The sequence below is a fragment of the Lepisosteus oculatus genome, chromosome 14, assembly GCF_040954835.1.
Source record: "Lepisosteus oculatus isolate fLepOcu1 chromosome 14, fLepOcu1.hap2, whole genome shotgun sequence".
Classification (NCBI taxonomy): domain Eukaryota; kingdom Metazoa; phylum Chordata; class Actinopteri; order Semionotiformes; family Lepisosteidae; genus Lepisosteus; species Lepisosteus oculatus.
The window spans coordinates 17,891,135-17,911,251 of record NC_090709.1 but is presented as its reverse complement, the minus strand read 5'-3'; the positions used below and the strand labels follow the sequence as shown (position 1 = coordinate 17,911,251).

The following is a 20,117-nucleotide window of genomic DNA, read 5'->3' as shown; positions in this document are numbered from 1 at the left end:
AACAGCCTGGGTGGGCAGAAATCTGTCCTTTACTTCATAAAGAAGATCCTTGACCTTGGATATGGCAGCCTCGTAGAGCTGCCTGTTCCATCGAGACACCAGCAGGGGGTTGAGGAACAGAGGCTGTTCCAGAAGCTGGGCCCGGGTCTACGGCGTGTAGGAGACATGCTGGGACATGAACTACCCCCTCGCCAGCAGGACCTCCCTGTAAAAGGAGGGCAGATGTTTTATCAACCCCGGAGTCAGCCTCACCAGGAGGGTCTCCTGCCCCAAGCCCCCGCAAGTCTCGAGGTAGCTTGCCATACCAATCTTCCAAATGCTGACATTATCCAGGTCAAGGAACTTCTTCACTACTTTCAGCCTAAAGCTTTTCAGCTTCAGGCCTACATCACACAGCTTCAGCCCACCCCTGGAGATTTCCCCAATGAGGGTGTCATGAGTGACCCGCGGAGGCTTCCCCTCCCACACGAATCCCACCACCAGTTGCCTAATCTCATTCTCTACCCGTTCAGGAAGAGGCATCACAGACAGTGGGTACCACAAGAGGGACAGGCACAGTGTGTTAACGAGCAGGACCCTTCCCTTTAGGGTCAGGGACCTGTGTCTCCACCGATTTAATTGGCCCTCATCTTAATGAGCTTCTCCTTCCACAGGAGAAGCCCAGTGCCCTGCTCATCAGCGTTAATGTAGACGGCAAGGACTTCAGGTGACCCGTCTCCACCCTGAAAGGGTAGCCGAAGAGCGGGGCAAGGTCTGCCCTCCCCACCGGCATGACCTCAGACTTCTCCAAGTTTACCTTGGCGCCCGAGGCAGCGCAGTAGGCCTGCACCACCTCTAAAATGGCCGAGATCTCCGCCACCTCTGCCAATGTCAGTCTGGTGTCGTCAGCATATTGGTAGATCAACGAGGTGGAGGTGCCCCCAGGCAAGGTCACTGGAAAGAAGCTCGTGAGGGAACCATTCACCTTGACACAGCTCACGATCCCCTTGTACACGAGCCTCACCCAGGAGATGAAGGCCTCGCCGAAGCCAAAGCTCTTCAAGACCTCAAACAGGAAGGAATGCTCCACCCTGTCGAAGGCCTTCTCCTGGTCCAGTTTCAGGACGTATCCACCCCTCGGCTGCTCCCGCATAAGGTCCACAACATCTCTGATGGAGCACACCGTGTCCGCGATGTCTCTCCACTTGACGCAGTAGGTCTGCGAAGGCGACAGGATCCTGGGCAGAACCTTCCCGAGCCTGAACACGAGTTAGTATCTTATAGTCCGTGTTCAACAGGCTGATCGGACGAAAGTTTTTCAAAAGGGAGGGATCCCCCTGCTTTTTGTAGACAAGAGAGATCACCCCCCTTCTCATACATGGGGTCAGAGCGCTGGTCCTGGCAATCTCCTGGAACACCTCCAGAAGGAGGGGCCCCAGGGACTGCTGAAAGTGTCTGTAGAGCTTGGAGGAGAGCCCGTCCCACCCAGGGCTCTTGTTAGGAGACGAGCCCCGAAGTGCTTCAAGCACTTCCTCCAAGCTCAGCGCACTGTCACAGAGCTCACGATCGCTCTGTGACAGGCGGGTACTCACCCACCCCTTCGGACCAGAACAAGGCGCTATAAAAAGAAAACACTTCATTCCTAACGGCCTCGGGGGCAGAGAGCCGCACACCGTCCTCTCCCACCAGCTCCTCGATGAAGGAGCTGCGCTGCCTCTCCTGCTCCAGGCCGAAGAAGAACCTCGTGCTCTTCTCGCCTTGGCAAGATACTGGGCTCTGCTGCGCACCCTGGCTCCTCTCCACTTCTCCTCCTCCAGGGCTTGCAGCTCACCCCTCAGCTCCAGCAAGAGCTCGCAGCCCCCGCCGTGATCTGCCAGGAGCCCGAGCTCTGAGGCGATCCGAGCCCGAAGTTCTCTCTCCCGCCTGGCCTTCTCCCGCCCCTGGGACAGGTCATACGAGATACTGAACTCTTTGATGCCGTACTTGAGATTATCCCACCTGACCAGCTTTTCTGACCTATACAGGGGACACTGCAGCTGCTGCCGGATTAGGTCTTCTATGCCCTGACAGAATGAAGCCTCCCCCAGGAGCGCATTATTAAAGCACCGGGGGCCGGGGCCCCGGTCCTCCTCTGCCCCTGCTACAGAGAAGTGAAGCACAGCATGGTCGCTCAGGGTCGTGAACACATAGCGCATCCGGCTCAGGCACGGGAAGAGACTCATGTCTCAAGACACCTTCAACGACCTGCCGCCGAAAAAAGTCCTTCCGCGCACCATAAGCCTGACACCACGCATCCACGAACCCGTGAGCCTCCGCACTGCGCTCCAGGAAGCTGCGAGCAGCGCTGCTCTTAAAGATCATCCTAACCGCGACATCGAGCGCACTCAGTGCACAGTTAAAATCTCCGACGACCAGCCCTGGCTGCTTGAAGAAGGCGAGCCGCTCAGCTTCCCCATTGGGGGCGTAGATGTTGCTCAGCAGCACGGACTGTCCCAGAAACCCGAGACAGACCTGCAGGAGCCGGCCGTCCGTGTCGCGGTGCAGGAGCCTTACGCTCTCGTACACTCCCCTCCTCACCAGCACGGCCACCCCCCTCCTGCACAGGCCGAAGGCATTGCTGTAAAACAGCTCCCAGTCCCACTGTGCTCGCACCTTCGGGACACACTCCTCGTCCCAGAAGGTCTCCTGGAGGCAGACAACATCCGTCCGCCTCAGCAGAGCTAACACTGCCCCAAGCTTCGCTCTGTCCCTCAGCCCGTTGGCATTTAAAGAGGCGAAAGATGCCATCACGTATATGGCCGGGAAAGAGTGAAGTTAATTCTCCGTCCTGCACAACAGTTTCCCCGCCCTTTCTGCCACATTCTCATTGCCAACACTTGCTGCTTCCTCCCCACCTCCTGTCTCCGCCACCGCAGACACATCAGGGATGGGTCTGCGGACAAATCTTAAACTGGGATTGAGGTTGGGCTGAGGCCTGACGTGGTGCCACTGGATCCCGGCCTTCGAGGGCCCAGGCGGTTGTACCCCGGCTCGCCCACTCCCCTCCCCCTCCTCCCTGTCCTCCCTCTCCACCCCATCCATCTCCACCACCTCCCCTTCCCCCTCCATCTCCATCTCCATGCTCTGTAATTCCCCCTCCTCCGTCCCTGCCCCATCCATCTCAAGACACCCATCCTCCATTCCTTCTTCAGGTTTGTTAGGTTTGTTAGGGTAACGGGGCGCCCCCGCTGGTGGAGATGCTGGCTGGTCCCCGGCTCCTTTCTGCTGCGCTGTACCCAGGATTGGAGGGGCCTCCTCTGCCTCTCCCCCATCACCGGCTGGGGCGTTGCTGGCTCACTAGGGTCCTGGGGCGCCGCTGCTGGCAACTCTCCATGCTCAGCTGCAGCGGCCACTTGTAGTCCATCTTCAACCCCCTTGGCGTTGCAGGCAGCTGCTCCTGCCGCGGCTGGATCTTCCGACTCCGGCTCGCAGTTGCAGCTCATGAGCGCGTGGAGGCAGTCAGCGGTGCGGTTCCTGGCGCGGTGGCCGGGCTGTCTGCACTCATAGCAGAGGAACTCAGGGCAGTCCTTGGCGATGTGCCCCGAGTCCAGGCAGACATGACACACCCTTTGCTGCTGGTCGTGGAGGACCCTAAAGTACTGGTCCCCCTCTGCCGTGGCGAAGCGGGTGCTGTATGGCAACAAGGCTACATGCTCGGGAAAGCGAATCCGAACAAACCTCGTGCCATCAGCAATAGTGGTACCAGGGTAGTGGCGCATCCTGATGTCCAAAATCACTCTCACCCCCCAGCTACTCAGCTTCTCTTTGATAGTCTCGTCTGAGATATATGCCGGGAGGTGGAGGAAGGAAACCACTACCTCCTTCGGCTCCAGCCAGCGGCAGTAGCAGGGTGTGCCCTGCACATCCAGCCCCACAGCCACCGCGTCCCCATGATCTTTTGAGTCAAGAGTCAGTTCAAACTCTTTTGGCGTCCGGGGGCGGCAGGCAAAAAGAGAGCCCTCCCCACAGACGCCGTGCACCGCTGCGATAATAGCACCCGCAGATGGTTTCTCCATGCCGCTCACATCCACCACAACATTATGCGCCCTTGCAAAAACCCGCCAGGGGGGTCGGTCTGAATTCCTCATCCTTCTCTTTCTTACACCACTCTCCTCCTCCACTACAATAACATTCTCTGCCTCCATGATTTTTCCTACCATTAAAACACAAACAGGACTCAGAAAGCAACAAAAAAGCAACAACAAAAAACCAAAAGCCTCTCCCCTCCCCAAACAGAGCTAGGCTGAAGGGGAGGGCTTCAAAATCAACCAAAAACACCAAAAAAACACAAAAATTCACAAAAAACAAAGTCTTACTTGAGACAAACAAATCCTCTATTCCTCTCCTTCTTCCTGCTCTCACGCTGACCACGCCCCCTGTGACATCAGAGGGCCTGCTCAAGGGGGTGTGGCCGTAAGCGAGAGCAAGGCTCAATGGCACCCTTTTTATAGAGAGGACAGCTCCGTCACCTCTTTTACAACGCTGCTTTTTTTCCCTTGCGTTTTTCTCTTCTTCCCACGTTCTCTTTCTTCACTGCCTTAGTCCCCGCTCTATTTCACTTCAGCCTTTCACTCTTGCTTCCTTCGAATGAGGACGGAGCTGCGGGAGAAAGGGCGCTATAGAGGATCGCTGTGGAGAGCTGCTACTGTGCTTTGACATCTGAGCTCTGTGGAAAACGATCTCAATACAATTCTGAAAAACGCGACTCCCAGAACGCCAGCCGAACAAGTCTCCATAGCCGAAGCGCTGTGTCTCTTTTCAGCTGGCGATAAACCTTTCCTCGTTCCTTTGCGGACTTGTAAAACTGTGCATGATCAGAATAAAAAATGCTCACACTAATACACAAGCACCCGTGTCTCGCCAAAGCTGACAAATAAACAGACAGAAAAGCCACACTGCACGTGTGAACAGGGGAATGAGCGAGCGAGCGGGGATAGGGCGCCTCCTGCGCTTAAAAGCTTACAGCACCTGGTATTCCCAGGCAGTCTCTCATCCAAGTACTAACCAGGCCCGTCCCTGCTTAGCTTCCGAGATCAGAAAAGATCAAGCGTGCTCAAGGGGGTGTGGCCATAAGTGAGAGCAGGTTTCAATGGCACCTTTCTTATAGAGAGGACAGCTCCGTCACCTCTTTTACGACGCTGCTTTTTTTCCCTTGCGTTTTTCTCTTCTTCCCATGTTCTCTCTCTTCACTGCCTTCGTCCCCGTTCTATTTCACTTCAGTCTTTCACTTGTAGCGGCAATGCTTGTTAATAAGACAGAATTAAGTGTTGCTGTGCTTTTCCATCTGAGGCTCCAACTCTCTGTTCATCTCTGTGGTGCACCCACAGAGAAACTATTCATGCAGGCTGATTTAAAGATGTTTTCTTTTGTTAAGGGACAGCTCCCAAATGGGGATGCACTTAGCTAAGCCTGGCTATCATGATCAATGGTCATCCATTGACACCTATCTGTCTAGGGTGTGCCAGATGGACATCTGGACTGCATTCCTAAGTGTCAGGAGTAAGTGACTCATATCTCACCTTGATTAACCAATCAGGGACTGGTAGGGCCGAGTAACTCACGTGGGACTCTGATGCCCATGGAACTTTCAGCCAATGAATGAGCTGAAGTTCCTCCAGGTAAAAACAGGCAACACAGAGGGCCTGAGAGACTATTTCGTGGACTTTTCTAAAGGGAATTCAAAGGAGTATTCCAGGGCAGGACGGCCCAGGAGCAGAAGGCTCCCAAGGGCAGGACATTCTTGCAGCGCACCTCCTGACCATCCTGAGACTCAGCCCTGACAACCACGGAACGGCCAGTGTGTCTGAGTGCCAAAACTTTCCTTTGTTCTAAGAGTCAAGAGCGGAGGTTGCCAGAGAGTAACCAGAGGATCCACCCGAGGTTAGCATCAGCAGAAAGCCTCATGAACAGGTCGGAACTGTGGACAGCTGAATCACTATTCAGAACTAGCGCTTCATCAGGAATGAACCGGTCTTCTTCCTAACCTGCTGGGACCCACAGTCATCTTTTCTCCTGTGCACAAACTTTGCTAGTTAAAGCCAACACTAACTAGCCGGTCAGTGAGCATCAGCAGCGCACCGTCGCAAGCTGCACAGCACAGCCTGGCACGGAGCCAGAGAGCCTGCAGGAGATCTGAATCCCTAGAGATTGGATGAGTATTCAACTTCAATGCATTACAGCTCGAGAATTCATTTGTTATCCCAACCAGTTGATATCAATTTAATTCCTAAGAGTTATGTACTTGTTTTGAGTATCTAATGTAGAAGTTGTAACCAAGTTCAATTACGAAACAGTCTAAATGAATGATATACTGAACGTATGTCCTCTTGATATATGTAACACTTCATAACTGTTTGAATATATATCTTTTGTATTCTGATAACCCTCTCGATAAGATCTGTTAGGTGTACATGCATATTCTATGTATAAATAAATGTATCCTCGTGTATTAGTGTGTGTGTGTGTGCGTTGTTTGAGTTATATTGCATGGTTGGATTCTAAAGCCATCAAAAGAATCATTTTGTGATTTACGGCTACAATTAATAATTGTCCCCATAAATGCCCAAACCCTACAGAACTGGTGCCTTCAGAGAGCACACTACACTCCGGTGTTTGATCGGTGTGTGGCAGGCGCACGTCGCGAGCTTGTGTAGTGATCTGCCATTCTGGTGTTATGCAAATGAGGCGAATTGCGTCCCGGGACATGCTGCGAATGCGCAATGGCAACTGCAGATGTGTAGGAAACGGCACGCTCGTTTTCTCGTTTTGCCCACACTTTTGAGTGTTAGTGTGGCGTGTGAGTGTGCGGAAGGGTGGGCACAGCAGGAGGCGGTGGCATGCAGGGCGAAGGAGCTGGCCTAGGCTGCGAGATTTGTGCTGTGGGTGCGGGCCTGCAGGGGCTTGTACAACTCATACTTACCTGGTGGGGGAGATACCTTGATCAAGAAGGAGGTTCACCCAGGGCGAGGCTCGACCATTACACTCCAGCTGTGCTGACCCCTGCGAATTTGCAGATGTAGAGGTAGCTTCGATATTCGTTTTACAAACAGCTTTTTTTATATGTATGAGTCACACACATGCCATAGCAACAAAACATCTCTAGAGATGAGGTTATAGATCACTTTTCTTGGAAGTGTTAAATATCCATTGAAATGAAAATCTAATTTCCGAAGCATCCAAAGTATGGGAGCCTCCTGGGAATCCATATGAAGTATCTAACTTTAAACATTTTAAGAATAAAAAGGAGGAAATTGAAATAGAAATCAAATAAGTAAATTGATTCTTAAAATGTAGAGAGCTTTAGGAAAATATATAACAAGAATGTAACTGCTGTGCTACGCGCAGATTTTTAGAAGACAGTACGTCAACAAAGTATGCACTGTCTAGGTTACTTTTAGAAGACAGTGTATCAAAACAGTATGTATTGTCTGGGTCATTAGATCAGCCGAAGGTAACTGATAAGCTTTGCAAAAAATATATTGGTGCTTCTTTTTTTTTGTTTTTGTGATGTAATCTGTTTTTGTCTAAGGAAAGGGGAAGTATTAGAAATGACAAAATGCTGAACTTTCCCTTACACTGCAACATCTTATAAAAATCCTGTGCTGCTTGTAATGAGTTGAGTCTCTGATGTACTTTGCAGAGTGGCAACAGGGCTCCCAATATTGCAAAATTGAAATAAAGACCTTACTCAGGTGAGAACTCTCTCTTGTGGCTTCCTTGATAGTTATATTTCCATGACAATTTGGGGGGTTGTACAGGATCACAAACCTGAGCGTGGACGGCTGCTGAAACTTCATCCGGACCCGGACAATTTTAGCAAATTGGACGAACCTCGGGGGATAAACTTTTTATCCTTCGAGAGACGCATCTGGAGAATTCACAGCAGTCTGACATCAGTAAGTGATCTTTTTGTTGCAGAGAAATGGGAGGCTGGTGAGGGTGTTCTCACGCGGGTTTGATCAGCCTGGGACACATATAAAGAACTTATCTTAACACAGACGTGTAGGTTTTGCTCTGCGGAGTAGTTAATGTGATATGGTTCTAAGTAAGGCACCGATTGGTAAAAATGGGGAATGAAAATTCAAAGACGAAAATGGGACCGAGCAGTCCAGCAAAAGTACATGTACGACAAATTCAGAGAAGCAGGAATAGGTGTAAACGATTATAGTCTGGGTTAGAGTCCCAGCAGAATAAAAAAATGTTTATGTTCATGAACTGGTAATAGGTGTAAGGGAACTTGCACATAATTTATATATGATAATTAGGGGCCCATAACTATGAAGGATCTTTGTAAGTGGTCAGAATGGACAGGGGAAAGTGGAATTAGGAAAAGAAGTTTCCTGAAGATGAGATGACAGGGATAAAATAGAAATTTTAAGGGAAAACTTAGAAGAGAATGAGAAGAAAGGAAAGAAAGTGAATTGGAAAACTGGGAAAGAGGAATCACAGAAATGATGGGAAGCTTCAAAAAAGACTAGTCTTGAAACTAAAGAACAGCAAGCTGCAGCTAAAGTCATGGCCATGCGTACTAAAAAGAAAAAGTCTCCACCAAAATTAGAAAGTGGTCCGGAGCCAAAGCCTTTTTACTTGTTCGTGAAATGCCAATGTGCACTTTTACAGGTCCAGAAGGAACTCCAGCATATGTACATTGACCTTGGTCTCCTAGTGAATTATTTGCATTAGTCAAGTCTTTTCCTAAATTGCCTGATGATCGTAAAGAATTTAAAAGAAAGGTAAGCCTTGTTCTTGATTGTCTTAAGCCTAATTACAGTGACATAACCTTGTTGCTAGATCATAATGTTCCTAAAGGTTTACAACGTCCTCTAAAAAGGAGGAGGCAGATTGGTGGATACATGATGCAAATGATGAAGAAGTATCCATCTAAATTAAACCACATGGACATGGAGAGGAAAAGTTAGGCGGCCGCTTCTAAAAAGAGGTAAGGACTCCTCTTTTCTAAAAAGTCGCTTGTCCTCTCCATGTTGCTGTGGTGGGTTCAGGGTTTTTCTGAAGCTAAAGTAACTAGAACTGTACTCGCAGAAGAGCCGAAAATGGTAACTGTGTGTTTAAAGCCAGGATCTGGAACCTGTTCCGTGTTCCTGTATTGTGATAGTTCGTCAGTTTGTCTCGACTGGGGTATTCCGCGGGGCGCGTGGGAGACGTGAAAATGGTTTGGTGTGAAGGAAAACAAATTAGATTAATGCAAAGAAATATGGACTGTCAGACGGAATTTAGGCTGAACAGGAATGTAGAAAAGTGTATGAACATTGGGATAAAAATAAACAGATAAGGGTTTTATTTTAGAGGAATATTTGAGAATTCAACAGAATATCATAGATGAGACGCAAAAATCCCTGACGGAAAAGCTAAAAGCAATGGCTGAATGAAACGAAGTTATATATGTAGAAAAAGAAAAAGCAAAAGAAGAAATAGAACGCCTTAAGAGAGAATCTGGGAGAAGGGTGGGAATTAGTGTGGAGATTTTTGAAAGAGCATTCCCACCGAAAACTGATTGGAAAAAAGTAACAGCATGTTAGCAAAGGAAAGTGAGGATGTTTTAGATTTTACAGAAAGGTTTATAACTTTATGGATAGTATTCTTGGGGTTAGCTGATGAAAAGGAAGTTAATGAAGATACTTCCACAGTAATAAAACAAATTTACTTGAGTGGGTTAAAACCTGATGTTGCCAAGAATGTACAACTGTGCTTTCCTGATATTACGGAGAGCGGAGACAGATTTGATTTAATAACTCGTGAAGCATGCATGCAGAAGTGCGAGCGCTGCAAATGGGAGGTAAAAAGACTCCCAAGGAGGAGAGAAAGGAGCTGCCAGTTTGTCACAATTATTGTGCGACTTTACTATACCAAGATATAAGACCCCTTCAAGAAAATAATGACGACTGGGATAAATCTCCTGATTGGGCATATCCAGATGGGGGGTGAGTTAACTAGCCCTGGGGGAAAGGGGGGCAAGACCCCACAGACAAAACTACTAATAAGCTGGTGTGCAGTTACTAAAACAAAGGGTGTTTTTTGGAGAAATTGTGAGAAAGAGGCTTGATTTCACAATTAAAGAACATGTCAGAAGCTGAAACGAGAGCCGTGTGTGAACTAATAGATTTTATCTAGTAAGCCCCTTTGTAGCCTTCATAAGTTTATCTCAGGATTTAAATAAAAGTGAAATAATCTTACAGTGTGCAGTAACTGGAGCACAGCTGTCCTGTTTTTAGACTATAACTGCATAAAGATGTGATATAAAGTTTTCTAACGGGTAACAGGAGGCTACAGGAGAAGGGGGGCAAGGGTTGCGTTTAAAGCAGATACAAGCTGTCACAGTATGCTTGGGAAAAGATGTACAGTTTCAACTACTGATGTGGGTGGGGGACACCCCAGACCTATTGAGCTGGGATGCCCTGCAGCATTTACAAGGAATTACTGTATGAAATAGAATTTATGTGAACTATCTCAATAGAGTTATGTGATATTGTGATTGTTTTACCTAATGAGGGAATCCATAAGGCCGGGCTACTCCAAGTATTGGATCTAAAGAGGAAAAAAAGGAGTATAATACCAACTACATGATTAAGCCAGGGTGAATGCCTTCTCAGAACGAGCTTGTCTAGTGACGTATTGGTTTAAGGGGGGTAGTGCAGTCTAAAGACAAAATTGCCTTGACCCCTGCAGCAGAAACCGTTTTTGATGTCTTAAAACAAGCTTTCTTGCAGACACTGGCCCTGGACTGTATTCCCTCAGACGGATCATCTGTATGTAATCTGTCTGTAAGTGAAAGAAATGGGTTGTGAGCCGTTGTGCTGGTGCAGGAGCATGGAGATAGGCATCGTCTGGTGGGTTATTATTATTCAGGACCCCTTGATGCGGTGGCCAAGGGGCCGTGTTTATGTGTTGTGCAGGCTACCTGCCTGGCTGTATAAACTGTGGATAATCTGGTGTAGAACTAGCAGACCGAATGAAAAGATTTAATTGAAACTTGTAAATATGCTAAATGGAAAATTGTAGCAATTTATATAGACTGTATATATACATTTGGTGTATGCCACAATTTTGGATGGCAGTGAAGGAATAGGGATTTCCCCAACATGGCAGGGACTCCAGTCAAGAATGCTGGGTTTGTCTCTGAACTGTTAGAAGCTTTGCAGCTACTGACTGAAGTAGCTGTGGTAAAGTGTAAATCACATAATAAAGAAATGTTTCCAGTAACTCGAGGGAACAACTTTGCAGATGTAGCTGTCAGGTGCACAGTCCTGGTAGAACAGGAGTCTGAGACCCCCGTGAGACCTCTGTTGGTGAAAAGGGGACAGCTACAGGATATTCAGGCTGAGGCCTCTAAAGCAGAGAAAAGGACATGGTTAGAAAAGAGTGTGGTGCTGCCAGCACACTGGACGCTCTGCATGCCCTCACAGCCTAATGCCCTTTGTAGCTCGACTAATGCACTCTGTCGGACACCTGGGTGTGAGTCAAATGGTGGAGGGGGCTGTACCAAGGCTGCTGACCACTGCAACTGCTGTGAAAGTCACAGAAAGGGTGCCCTGGATTCATGCTTCCCACTGTAAAAAGGTCACAAACGAACTGAGCAAAGTGCAGGAGTGATGTCTCCACAGGGATAGATGGGGATCACATGCTTGGTACTGATGTGCCAAGCCTTTTTCCTTTTTATGTGGAAGCCTGTCACCACCCAGAAAGAGGAAGAATCTAAATGTGAAGCCTTTTTGTATACAAACTGGCTGAATGAAACTAATAATGAGGGGGATATGAGTAATTTGTGGTTTAAACTTATAAATCATACTGTAAAGTTAAAGAAATTTAATGCATCTTGTTATGTATATGTTTTAATGCCTCATTCTACAGCCTCACCCATTTCTCTCCTGGTTAGAATCACTGTTTGGGCCAGGGGGAATGTTTTTCTTTAAGTTACTAACACCGATTATCGTAGCTGTGATACTTGTCTTCCTGTTTTTGTGTTGCTGTACGACATATATTATTCCAATGCTTTGAAATATGGTAATGAATATGTTTGCACATCAGTATGTTCTGATAAGAACGCAAGAATCCGAAGTATGGGAGCCTCCTGGGAGTCCATATGAAGAATCTAACTTTTAATCATTTTCAAGAATAAAAAGGAGGGAATTGAAGTGGAAATCTAATAAGTAAATTGATTCTTTAAATGTAGAGAGCTTTGTAAAAAAATATATTGGTGCTTTTAGATAATATATTTCAAGGATGTAATTGCTGTGCTACAGTAGGTGCAGAATTTTAGAAAACAGTGCGTCAACAAAGTACACTGTTTAGGTTAGTTTAGAAGACAATGTACCAAAACAATATATGCTGTCTGGGTCGTTAGAATTAGCTGAAAGTAACTGATAAGCTTTGAATAACAAATCTAGTGCTTCTTCTCTCGCTCTATGATGTAATCTGTTTTGTCTTAGGGAAAGGGGAAGTTTTAGAAGGGACAAAGCGCTGAGCTTTTTTACAGCGCAATGTCTTATAAAAACCCTGTACTGCTTGTAACAAATTGAGTCTCTGGTTGCACTTTGCGAAGTGGCAGCAGGGCTCCCAATATTGCAATATTGAAATAAAGACCTTACTCAGGTGAGAACTCTCTCTTGTGGCTTCCTTGATAGTTATATTTCCATGACACCGGATTTAATGTCTGTAGATTGTATCTTATTTTATATTATGTGTTTTCACCCAGTTGACTCCAGTTAATAACAGTTCACCCAGTTAATAGCCACTTTTTATGCGCGAAAAACGGGTGATCTTTCTATCTCGTGATCAGCTTAGTATCTTTCTGTAAGTTTTTTTCTTCTTAATTAAACGTTTAAAATACATGAATTTCATAAAGACAACACACGTTTCGAACAGAAAAAAATCATATTCTGTTCTCTTCCTGGTATGTATAACAGATCAGCAGGTCTTATTTTCCCAATTGCTTTTTTCCACTGTATTTATCATATTGGCTAGCCAATGTCCTCTCTTAGCTAGGTAATGTTACTTGTGGATGTGTTTCTGCGTTGCGTAGAAGCACATGTATCCATAGAAAGTGTATTATACTACTACTTGAGCTACAGAACATAAAAATAATTATATCGTTATTAATTTCTTTAGGTACGTGATTCCATATTATATTCCCTATTAATCAAATTCTAAAAGTATGCTTTTGTTTACTCCGATAACGAGCGCATTCACAGAAAATGTTAATATATTATGACTTTTCACAAAGTATATAAACTTAAGATGGTCAGAAGGAGCATGTAAAAACGTTTCCAAAACGTGGTAAAATCTTACCACATGTAAGACTTTGATGCTTAAAATGTTTAGGAAGAAAGTGGAATACTGGTGTGTATTTTTTCTTTAAACTACCAATACCAGCCATATACAGTTTACACTATATGTTTATGTTCCTAAATTAATATCGTTTATGGTGGTGTATCGTGGTTGTAGAGGTTTGATGGGTTTACTGAGACAATTATTAACTGTAGCAGTAATCACGAGGTTGTTCGTTGTAGCTTTTAGAAAATCAATCGTCAGAACAACTAATAATGCACACACACGGGTTCAATACACGAGATACATTTATTCATATAAATTGTGCACCAAACATATACTAGTCTGCCTGGATACGAGCGGCAGACCTTACTGTGAGGGTTATCAATATACAAGGTATATAATCTCGAAGAGATGTAAACACAAAGAGATACACAACAGAGAATATATGTCAATATATATCGTTCGGTTACCAAATCGCTAATCAGTGTTATTACCCACTGTTACTCTAAACTCGGAAGTAAATACATTACTCATGAATTAAATTGATAACAACTTGTGTGACGCAATGTAGAACATAGGGTTTACTTATCTACTGTGTATGGATTTGGAATTTCCCGGCACGAACACCAAACCAGCTGACAGGCTCTGTTGCAGCCTCTGTTCCAGCGGTTGTCCAATGGGCATTGTCCCGGCGTCCTCTGGCTACTGGCCAACCAGTCGAGGTGCAGCTCGGAGTAGGACGGGCGGAGGAATCTGACTGTGGCGCGCAAGACTATGAGAGAGTCCGGCTGGCTAGTAGAAAGTCTCTATGCACAGAGTGTGACCGCGAGTCCTCACAAGTCACTCTTTTGCCTGGGAAGAAGCTGGTTCGTTCCTGGTCCAGCGCTGCTTCTGAATAAGCTATTCAGGTTGTCAACGAGGGTCCAACTGTAGGCTGCCGTTGATCAAGCGGAGCTTTCACATTGGTAGAATTCTGAGTACGTACGGGATCCTCGGCCTCGCGCTTAGTACAAAGTCCAAGTCCCTTTGCAGACAACAGCAGTTGTCACGTGATTGTCTCTGAGGATGCGCGAAAATGGCCAAGGAGAGCCCCGATCTGAGCTTGCGCTCCCTTTTTGACCAAGAAACAGGTGTGTGCTGATTGGTTGAGAGTTTGGCAGGCATTGGAGACCCACGTGGTATTACCACGCCCTGCCCGTCCCTGATTGGTTGATCAAGGTGAGATATGAGTCACTTACTCTTGACACTTAGGAATGCAGTCCAAATGTCCATTCGGCACTCCCTAGACAGATAGGCGACAAAGGATGACCATTGATCATGATAGCCAGGCTTAGCTAAGTGCATCCCCGTTTGGGAGCTGTCCCTTATCAAAGGAAAACATCTTAAATCAGCCTGCATGAATACTTTCTCTGTGGCTGCACCACTAAGATGGAGGGTGAGATGGGGCCTTATTTAGGAAAGCATACCAACGCTTAATTATGTCTTATTAACAAGCATTGCCGCTACATATCCCCCCTTTTTGAAGGTCACGAGGTCCTGAGGCGTTGTTGCCTTCAAAACAAAAACAGAGTTAAGTGATGTCTGTTGTACCACGGTGGATTCTACCACCCAATATTCACATTACCTCTCGAGAATTTGTACAGGAAATAGTGTTGGAAAGAACATTGTGTATACCTGCTCTCAGTTATAAGGTACACAAAAATGAGGCATCGGGCATCATCATTAGCCCTAGACCTTAAACTTCCGGCAGTTCACTATCAGTATCGGATAGCTCTGCAGCAGGCAGACGTTTGGGAGTGGTTACCTGATTTCGGTGATACATCATTGCTCCCTTTGTCTCATTCAAACTACCCTGCAAGGCTTTGATACAAGAGAACAGCATCCAACACATTACCCCAGCCATGATCCAGCTACCCAGCAGCAGTGTCAAGATGACCACATTTACTGTTCCCAGTGCCCCAGAGGATCCACAACGACTGTGCTTGGGACCTACCAGCGTGGTTTTTAAGTTTGTGTCGTTGAGAACAAATTCGACTAACTGTACGCCCTCAAGACTTACTGTCTCTTGGATTCTCTCATCCAAGTCAATGCTGTGTCCTCTGAAAGCGTCCACAATCTCAAGTTCCGTTTCATACAGTTCTGACTCCAGGTGATATAGTGCTAAATCGTTGAGATGCACTATAGCTCCTTCAGGAACTTGTAGAAAAACTGTTTGGTTGGGTAGCTGCACTTCGGTAGCTGTATCATGTCTGTCATAGGTTATTGTAACAGTTAACTGTGGTGTGCTGACCAGCCATATCTTTCCCACCTGCTCAACCTGGAGTTCGTTAACCTCACTTTTGCTCGTCACTGTGGCTTTACACTTTTCAGTGGCAGCCCCCTTTCTGATACCACACAACCTCTGAGTTGTGTCCTTAAGGAATGGCTTACTTGGGCATACCCAGTGGATATCCTTGGTTGATATACACAGTTCCAGGTTTGGAACAAGGTACAAATTCGGCTCATCCTCCTGGTGAGCTACGAGCGGCGGGGTGGTCAACTTCACATGCATGTCCCCCCTCCAGAAGCCAACGTTCGATATAGACTTGAGTCTATAGATATCCTTGCTACTCACGATGGGAAGGTTCAACAGGAAACCTATTTCCTTGGCTTCGGGGTTGACATGTATGGGAATGGCACTGCCTAGACTGTATGCAAGATGTACTTGCAATGGCTGCACCATCTTGGAAGTGGTTGTCCTCAGTACTTCTTCTACTAAGGACAGTGGAACCAAGTAGGTTGGAATCTGTCCCATGGCTAGGCTAGTTACCGTGGCACTAAGCTCCCTAAGCAGATCCTGCATCAGCATTCTGACCTGTTGCACATAAGCATAGTACCACTGTAACACGTCGACAATCCTGCCCACGGTGTGGAGGGTGTTATTTAACACTGCTGCATGAAGGTTTACTGCTAAAATTGTGCCCTGTAAGGTTTTCCCTAGGCTTTCCAGCCGCTGCTGCTGTTGATACAGCCTGTCATAAATTTCTGTCATTTCCTTATGTAACCCAGACACCTGCCTTCTCAGGGTGGTCAGGGTGACAGTGTTAGCAGCAAACAGACCCGCTGAAAATAGCGAACCCACGGCGGAGGCCGCAGCAATCAGACCCCCCAAGAACCTTTTGGGGCGGCTGAGGCCTGTCATCTCCTCCTGGGTGACTGTTGCCTTCCTCAGCTGGCGGAGCATGTGTATAGTGTCTAGCTGGGCATGCCATATAGTATCCCCAGCCCACTGCCTACTATGATAGGACACCCTACTGTTCATGTTGATGTGCTTCCGAAACACATCATGTGGGTCCAGCCGTACATACACTCGCTGAGTATATGTTCTGCAATTTGTTAACAACAATCCGGGAGCGTCATGCAGGACTATGCCGGTAGGAGGACCGGGTTCCACAACTTCAAGGGGCTGTGTCGAGGCGATCCACAGTACTGTCAGGACCAGCCGTGGCAGTTTTAGGATTCCCATTCTGGAACACAGATGAGGCACATGGTACAGTTCCACTATAATTTTGAATACATTTTCCTAGCAGGACCTACACTACAGTACCTAACTACCTGCAGCTACCAAGGGGCACCCCCCTCTTTGATCGGGTTTGGACTTTTAACCCTATTCTGTGTCCTCCGGCACCATTTGAGGTAGGCGATACAACCGGAGGTGGTTGGGATGCACCCACTTGTAGACCAGAGATTGCCTTCCCTTTTCAATCCGAATTCGATAAGCTACCGGTGATACCTTATCGATAATCTCGTGGGGTCCTGTCCAACTGGGTAAGAACTTCCGGGCCACCCCTGTGGGTTTGGCAAATTGGAAGTACAGGACCTTGTCTCCTACTTGGAGTTCCTGGTTAACTGCCTTTTGGTCATAGTATGCTTTCCTACCCTCTGCACTCCTTCCCAGATTGTTCTGGGCAAAAGCAAAGGTTGCCTGCAGATGTGCTCGCAGGTCTGACACATACTGATGGGCGGTAGCAGCCCCAGTCGTGCTCAGGTCCTCCACCCCATAAAGACAGTGTAGGGGAAGAGTCATCTTCCGACCTGTCATCATCTCAAAAGGTGGGACCCCCGTAGAGCAATGGGGCGTAGCTTGGATGGCCATCAGAACCAGGGGCAGCTTAATGTCCCAGTCCCTACTGCTGGTGGAGACAAACTTTTTGAGCATACTAACCACCGTTCGGTTTGCCCTTTCTGCCTGGCCCGAGGATTGAGGGTGGTAGGAGATATGCAACTGGGCCGTGACCCCAAGCATATTCCACAGGGTTGCCATTACTGTAGCTGTGAAATGGGTTCCCTGATCCGAGTCCACGGTCAGGGGGAGTCCCCATTGACTGAACACATGGTTCACCAACAGCACTGCAGTTGTCTCTGCCGTGTCGTTGGGTGCTGGGAGGCACTCAATCCATTTTGTGAATGCACACGTAACAGTGAGGAAATATTTGTTCCCTCTGGATGACCTCACCAGCGGCCCCACCCAATCCATTTGTAGATTGGACCAGGGGAATGTCATGCCCTTTTTCTGGAGTGGTGCACGGTGCAAGGGCCGTGATGGTTGGAACTGGCTACATGTCAAACACCCCTTTACATACGTGGTGATGTCTTGGCCCATGTGAGGCCAGAATGCCACCTGCTGGATAGTGTCGTATGTGGCCTTGATTCCCCGGTGACCTCCACAGGGTTCGTCATGAGCGTGTTGGATCATGACCCCCCGATGACAGCGGGGAACTACCCACTTTGGGACACCTTGTGCAACTGGTACACAAACCAACAACCCCTTTATAATTTTTAGGTTGTCTTTCACCTCTGCCAGCTCCTTCAGCTCCGGAGACTGGCTCAGCACCTGCTCCGAAAGAGGTTGACGCACATGGTCAGCGATATGCCGATACATTTGCCCAATTGCTGGGTCCTGTTTCTGCATTTCCGCAAGATCGGTGTTAAAACCCTGTGACCCAAGCACTACAGATTGAGGGTCAGCTCCGACATCCTGTCTAGCCCTGCTTCGGGTGACCGCCTTGACCTCAGCCACGGTTCCTGGGGGTAGCCATTCCTGCTGGAACTGCCAGGGTTCACCCTCTAAGGCGCCAGATTTGGCCAGTCGGTCGGCCTCATCATTCCCGTCTTTGTCGGCTCCCTTCACCTGGGAGTGTCCCTTCACCTTCCTCGAGTAAACCATCATTCCAGCCTCGGTCGTGAGCTTGTCACTGGCCAGGAACAACTCTTTGTTCTTTACTTCCTCGCCCCGGACATTTTTCATGCCATTACCCTTCCAATACGGAAGATGGGACACGAAGCTATGTCGGGTGTAGTTCGAGTCACTACAGATGACAAACTGTTTAAGGCCATGTGTTAGGGCCTGCTGGAGGGTGATCAGCACCCCAGCTACTTCCGCATACTGACTAGTCTTTGGTCCTAGCTTATAGCGGGTCTTGCCAGACTACTCCTACCCCTGCTAGCACCTGCTGTTCGTGGCGAAAAGAGCAACCGTCAACATAGGCCATGGATAAGCCCTGGCCCATGTTCTCATCGTAGTACCGATGATTGTTCGGTAGCTCAGCAGTGGGAATAGTTTCTGGAGCTTCCATGTCAGTGTCACAGCCGTGACACACTTGGCCCAAAGCCAGGCCCTGTCCCAGGTACATTTTCTTGCTCTGTGCATAACGTACCTTTATCTCATAGCCTTGTAGGGCCATCATCCATGCCACAATCCTGCTATTTGACACCCTGCCCGCTTTCAGTCTCTGGCTATGCAGGAATATCACAGGTTGGTGGCAGGTTTCGATGATGATCTTTTGTCCCCCAACATAACTACGGAACTGTTCTACCGACCAGACCGTAGACAACAGGGCCTTCTCGCAGTCCAAGAACTTTTGCTCCACTGGGCTCAGGGCTCGACTGGCAGACGCCACCACCCTTTGCACTTGGTCATATTCCTGCTTCAAGGTAGAAGACCTTATTTTTGTCAGGGTAGGCCAAGCACGGCACACTACCGAGTCTGCGCTTCAGCTCCATCACAGCCTGTTCTGGGGAAGGCCCCCACTCAAAGGGCACGTCTTTCTGCAACAGCTTGTGGAGGGGCCTTGATATTTCAGCGTAATCCTCAATGAACTGCCGGGAATAATTACATACTCCCAGAAAGCTGCGCAGTTCAGACAGGTTAGTGGGCGACTTCATCTTCTAGATAGCTTGGACTCTGCTGGACTGTGGCTGTATGCCTTGGGCTCCAACCAATGGTCCCACGTACTCCACTTGGGTCCTACACCACTGTCCCTTAGCCAGGGACAGTTTGGCCCCTGCACGGGAGAGCTGGGTCAACACATGCCTGATCTCGGCCATGTGTTCTTCCCAGGTCTGACTCCACATCAGAATATCGTCCACATAGACCAGGTTGCCCCTGGCGGCTGCATCACTCATGGCTTTGTGCAGAAATATGTTGAACTCCGCTGGGGTGTTGGAATACCCAAAGGGGCATCGATTCCAGGTGAACTGCCTGTTTCCAAAGGAAAAGGCCAGTTTGTACTGGTCTGTTGGCTCTACCTTAAGGGTCCAGAACCCATTGGCCACATCCACTGTGGTGAAATATTTCGCTGTTGTCACCTTGGCTAACTCCTGATCTAGGTAGATCATTGGCCATCGTGACAAAGGAACCTGTTTATTCAGTTGCCGGTAGTCAATGGTCAGACGCCACTTACCATTGGGTTTCAGCACCGGCCACAGTGGGGAGTTATAAGTGGAGTTACACTCCCTTATGATCTGACGCTCTAGTAGAGCATCCAACGTCTGCT

The 20,117-nt window shown here is 47.9% G+C and overlaps 1 protein-coding gene and 2 pseudogenes across 1 annotated transcript in view; 1 reads left to right on the top strand and 2 right to left on the bottom strand.

Annotated features, from left to right (window-relative positions):
* Positions 1 to 20,117, bottom strand: part of LOC138242765 (zinc finger protein 850-like) — a 409,608-nt gene that overhangs the window by 338,501 nt on the left and 50,990 nt on the right. The gene's annotated exons all lie outside the window — the stretch shown is intronic.
* LOC138219051 (5S ribosomal RNA) lies at positions 4,975 to 5,093 on the bottom strand (annotated as a pseudogene).
* LOC138243718 (U1 spliceosomal RNA) lies at positions 6,930 to 7,065 on the top strand (annotated as a pseudogene).